The sequence below is a fragment of the Mauremys mutica genome, unplaced genomic scaffold, assembly GCF_020497125.1.
Source record: "Mauremys mutica isolate MM-2020 ecotype Southern unplaced genomic scaffold, ASM2049712v1 001057F_np12_obj, whole genome shotgun sequence".
Lineage (NCBI taxonomy): Eukaryota > Metazoa > Chordata > Testudines > Geoemydidae > Mauremys > Mauremys mutica.
Genome location: NW_025423107.1, coordinates 61,141 through 67,313, shown reverse-complemented (window position 1 = coordinate 67,313; position 6,173 = coordinate 61,141).

Genomic DNA, 6,173 nt, shown 5'->3' with positions numbered 1-6,173 from the left:
CTTATTTGTTCCCTTCCTTAACTTGGTACCAAATATCTACTCAGAATATCAGGATCGTATTAGTGCGCTCAGGATTGCACAATTGTTTAGCTAGCTTGTATTATTGTTCTCTTTGTTATTGAATTGTTAATTGCAGACTGCTTTATGTGTTTGAATCACTGCTCTGTCTGTGTCCAGTGTGTGTGTGTTTAACTGGGGAGCTGCCTCTACTTAGAGGGTGGCTGACCAAGGGGGTCCAGTCCCCGCGGTCTGAGTGAGTGGAATCTGCCCAGCTGCAGCCGCACCACACTCTGGATTTATCCTCTGTGTGAAAGCAAGGGTGGCTGAGGCAGTGGCCCGTGGGTCTCTTTTCTGTGTTTGCACCGGGCACCGCCCTGACGAACCCGATTCCTATCTGTGTGATTGGTGTGTCTGCCTATTTGGTGTGGTGTGGTGAGCAGTATAAAGTGTATTATTACTGTGTTTTGGGGTGTGTTTGTACTTTTGATACCATCCCAGCCAAAGTTGCCTATTCCCCCAGCCCAAGTTGTAAAAATCCCTAAATAAAAGCAGCCACTTGGCTTTTCAGTGTTACCCTGGTCCTGCCTGTCTTTTCCTCACGCAATACCAAGCTTGAACGAACCCCCAGCTAATTCAGACACAAACCTGATGTGATCTCCCAGCCAGAACAAGGGGAAGAGCCATGGGTCTCAGACCTCCAGGGTTCAGAGGGAAAACAGACCCTGAGATCTCCCTGCAGAGGTGAGGAAACATTAAACCAACTCTGAGTGTGAAAGTGCCTGAAGGAAACATCTGGGATGCCCTACAAAGCCCTTGAGAGGTGTCTCAGTTCATTATTGTTGCCAGCAGGGGTCATATCCTCAGGGTAACTATAGCTCATGGCTTCCCGTAGATTCTAGCAGACACCAGGCAGTAGCTTCCTCCCTTCCCCCTGAGAATTTGGATGGGATTTGAAAGCCAAATTGATCCCCTCCTCTCTCCTGTTTTGGGGAAGAGTATGGGGGAGTTCAGTTTGTGATTGTTATTTGACCTCCCTCCAGCACTTAGTTTGTTTTGGCTTTTCACTTTTCATCCCTGTTTGATGTTTCTGTCTTTTTCACAGCAGGTGATGCAATGGCATGTGAGAAAGAGGAGCAGAATTCTCAGCAGAAAAATGTTCAGCAAGTGGATAAACACAGAGCATTATTGCAAAGATCAAAAAGCAATGTGTCCAGGAGTCATGAGGAGGAAAAGTCCTGTGAGATTCAGCACAGACCAGAGAGAGAACAAGGAAACCAGCCGGGGGTGAAAATGGGTAAACGTATTTCCTCTCAGGGAACTCAGAAGGACCTCAAGGAAACCACAACAAAGCAGGCAATCATCATTGGAAAGAGAAAAATACATACACAGTGTGTGGAAAAAACTTATGTGACTACTCAGCCCTTCTTAATCATCAGAGAATCCACACAGGGGACAGGCCCTACGAATGCCGTGAGTGTGGGAAAACCTTCAATCACAGATCAGCCCTTTTTACCCATCAGAGAATCCACACAGGGGACAGGCCCTACGAATGCCGTGAGTGTGGGAAAACCTTCATTTACAGATCAGGCCTTTCTCAGCATCAGAGAATCCACACAGGGGAGAGGCCCTATGAATGCCGTGAGTGCGGGAAAACCTTCAATTGCAGCTCAAACCTTATTACTCATCAGAGAATCCACACAGGGGAGAGGCCCTATGAATGCAGTGAGTGTGGGAAAAGCTTCTATAGCAGCTCAGCCCTTTCTAAACATCAGAGAATCCACACAGGGGAGAGGCCCTTTGAATGCAGAGAGTGTGGGAAAAGCTTCACTCACAGCTCTCACCTTAATGGGCATCAGAGAATCCACACAGGAGAGAGGCCCTATGTATGCCGTGAGTGTGGGAAAACCTTGAATCACAGCTCGCACCTTCTTACCCATCTCAGAATCCACACAGGTAAGAGGCCCTATGAATGCCATGAGTGCGGGAAAAGCTTCACTCAGAGCTCAGCCCTTTCTAAACATCAGAGAATCCACACAGGGGAGAGGCCCTATAAATGCAGTGAGTGTGGGAAAACCTGCATTTCAGCCAGCAGCTTATCAGCCATCAGAGAATCCACACAGGTATGAGAACTCGCTCCCCCCCATGGAAGCAGGGAGTGTGGGAAAACCTTATCTTGCCACTGAGCCCATGTGAGCCATCAGAGAATCTACAAGGGGGATCAACACCATAAACCCTCTAGGGCTATCGATACTTTCATACTTTTCCTGATTCCCACAGAGTAACTTTTAAAAGCTGTTTGAACTGCATGAAGCACCGATATCCCTCAGCTTGGCCAGATGAGTGGCCCATTTTTGGCATTTTGCAGTTTGACCTCTTTGAGGTGGACCCATTTGTCCTTTCTATCAACTCCATTGTCCCATGAGTAATTCAAGTGTGTCCTTCCCATAAGAAACAAGGGAGCATCACAGTTATACCATTCCTCCAATTGCAGAGTTATTGTTAGAGTCACCAATGATACATATTGTATCATTGCCAATTGTTCTCACGTTGCTCTGGGTTGTGCTGAAGAGCAGTTATCATGGGAACTTTTCATATTACATTTAAAAGAAGAGGAGCAGGGGCAGGAAAAAAGTGTCATTTCCGCTGCTGTGATACTGGAAGGAGATGTAAAAAGCGACAGAGTCCTGTGGCACCTTATAGACTAAAAAATGTTTTGGAGCATAAGCAATATACCAAAACCTACAGGATAACACTTCAGTCTCCCTGGACACACAATCGCAGATTTAAAAATAGCCATCCTGCAGCAAAAAAACTTCAGACCCAGACTTCAAAGAGAAATTGCTGAGTTTCAGTTTATTTGCAAATTTGACACCATCAGCTCAGGATTCAACAAAGACTGTGAATGGCTTGCCAACTACAAAGGCAGTTTCTCCTTCCTTGGTGTTCACACCTCCACTGCTATAAGAGAGCCTCATCCTCCCTGATTGAACTAACCTTGTTATCTCTAGTCTGATTCTTGCTTGCATATTTATACACGCCTCTGGAAATTTCCACTACATGCATCTGACGAAGTGGGGATTCATCCACGAAAGCTTATGCGCCAATACGTCTGTTAGTCTACAAGGTGCCACAGGACTCTTTGTCACGTTGTACAGATCTGGACTAACACAGCTACCTCTCTGATACTTGAAAGGAGATGGGGTGACTCAGAGATTCTCTCCTTCCCCATCACGGCAAAACTTTTACCTTTTGACTGAGCCAGGCAGAGTTTATCGTCATCACATTCTACCCCTCCACTTCTCAAAATGTCATATGATGAAGTGTTCTCAGTTGTCTGTGCTTGGAGATGATGCTTTGACTTATTTAATCCTGTACCAGAGTTGCTATGACTCGAGATGAAAGTATCAAAGGCCTGGAAGGGGATTTAAAATGGATCCTAAATACAGTGTCATCATTTAGAGTTTAAATCCCAGGTTCCATCTATTGGTAAAGCCAATTCTGGCAAGGTAGCTGTTTTTTCCTCCATTATGGGGATCTGGGATACTAAACATGTTGTAAATAACATAACTGACTATGGAGACAGTGCTGAGCGAAGCAGATTTGAATGGATCAGAGGATAATGTGATGGGAGAATCTCTTGTCCTGATTCTAAATAATGAGATGTAACCTGCTCTGGAATTTCAATTTACACTTTCATTGTCATGTATTCTATCTCTCTGTGATCTGGATTTCTATCTTTCTTGATGGCTGTGTGGTTGCACAATTAGATATTAGTTCAGCTCAGATTTATTGGAGAATTTAAGACAAATGACCATTTGCTAAAGTCATCATTTCTCCCTTCAGCTTTGCTTTTTCCCCATATCTCCATGATGACTTGGAGACAATTCAAGTGCAGTTCTGTCAACAGGAGAGAACTCTCCAGTTTACTGGCCATGGTAACAAAGACACAGCAGTGATTTAAAATCTCCATTCGGAAATGGTGAACAGCAGACCCCCCACTAACTGAGGGAAGTGCATATGAGCACAGTGTAGTTCAGTTATTTAAATCAATATTGTCTCAGATGGCTATGTTGGCAGGAGAAGCTCTCCTGCTGTTGTAGCGCTATCTACTCAGGGGATTAGAGCTGTGTAACTACGTAGTTCAGCTGTGTTGATTTTTCACACCCCTGAGCAATAATTATACCGATAAATGTCTGTAGTGAAGACCAGACAGTTTTCTCTTGTGTTTTATGCATTTACATCACTTCTCCCTTACCACCTACTTCTTGGAAAGATTTAAAGTGTGAAAAGAGAGGTATTTTTCCTCATGATGCAAACATTCCCACATAGGAGATGCCTTCCACCAACACGCATGGCAGAAGAACCAGAGATATATGAACTCTCAGAAGTGTTGGGACAAACCACAACTTGAGCCATGGTTCAGTTGTTGGCAATGGGGATTAAAAGAAAACTAACATATACGACAAGGATTTGTGATCTTTGAATATATTACTGTTACTAGTGAAAATGAAATTATAGGTGAAGTTATTGGTTAAAGAGTAAGACACTAATTGTTTATCTGAATTATTTTGGAAAACTGAAAGTTGTCTTGTTTTTTTCTTTTTTTAGTCATACAGGAAATGATGGCTAATCTTCAAAAGTTAATTTGATTTAATTTACCCCCTGTAGTGTAAGGAGTTCTGGTAGAAAACCTCACTCCAAAAGTTGGGGTGGGAGAATAGGTGTTAGCGTGTAGAAGAGAATATTGGGCCCGTATAGATTTTATTTTTTTGTAAATTTCAAATAGAGCATATTTTACTGAACTTCAAAGTCAATTTCTATTAAAGGAAAACTACTCGAGGAGACAATTTGTATAAGTTTTTACCCTGTAAACGGGTCGACTGACCCCTGCGGCGCCTCCTGCTGGTTACTCTGGGAATTAGCTTTGTTCAGCACCGGAGCGCCCTCTGCAGGCTGGTGATCCACCTGTTCTCAGGCCCCCGTGTCCCTCCCTGGACCCGGTGCCCCTTTTCTCCGGGGTGCTGCCCCCTGGCAGTAACCCCTTTTCGCTCTGGGCTTCCCCTTTTGTCTCAGGGAACCCCTACCCTCTATCCCTACCTTGCCTCAGTATGTGGCTACTGTCAGTCATTGTCTAGCCTCACACCCTGGGGCAGACTGCAGTATCAGCCTACTCATCATTGGCAGGGTTGGGTTTGGACCTGCTGCTTTGGCCTACCCCTGGGCTGCCCTCTGCAACCCCCAGTACCCGTTGGCCTTGTGCTAGGCCACAGCCTGGGGCTTTCCTGGCTAGAGCTCCTCAGCTCCTCAGCCTTTCCCCGGCCCTGCTTCGCCCTAGGTACTTATCTCAGCTCCTAAGCAGCCAGGCCCATCTCCCTCTGAAGGCAGAGAGAGACTGTCTGTGCTTCTGGCTTCCCTGGCCTTCTTATAAGGCCCTTGGCTCAGTTTGGGGCGTGGCCCCAGCTGTAGCCACTTCCCCAATCAGCCCAGCCTAAAGGCTGTTTTCTTGAGCCTCAGCCCCTTCCCAGGGCTATTTTTAACCCCTTCAGGGCTGGAGCAGGGGTCCACCCTGCTACATACCCATTTACACTGTAAGGGTCACTGACTTCCCCACTTCTCTAATTTGCAAAGGAAAGGCCTGACATCTGTCATAGGATGTGTCCAGCAGGTAGGAAACTGCAGTTGTCAACCATCAATACCAAGGAAAAGGCTGAAGTCCATTGCCTTTCATATCAAAAAGCCATCTAAAGGCTGGTCTACACTGAAAAGCTATGTTGACATGGCCACATCTCTCAGGGGTGTGAAAAATCCACTCTTCTGAGAGAAGTAGTTCATGTGAGCTGAGCCCCAGTGTAGACAGTGTTAGGTTGTCAGAAGAATATTTCCAGTGTTTGAAGGGTAGACACAGCTTTAGACAGGTTGATCCCCTCTGGGAAGCGAGTCATGACATCAATTCCAATTTTGACCCATCTCCCTGTAGGTGAGAGAGCTGCTAGTATGGAGGGCTGAGCCAGGTATCCAATCACCTGGTTCAACTGAGGGAAAAGCTCTTAGTGCCCATCAGTCCAAAGACTGAGGGAAATGGAGAGTTCCAACCATTGTCATTTTAGTATTTTATTGTTCCTCTCTCTGTTTTTTGTGCTGGCCTTTCTGTTATATCAGAGTGTGGCTGTATA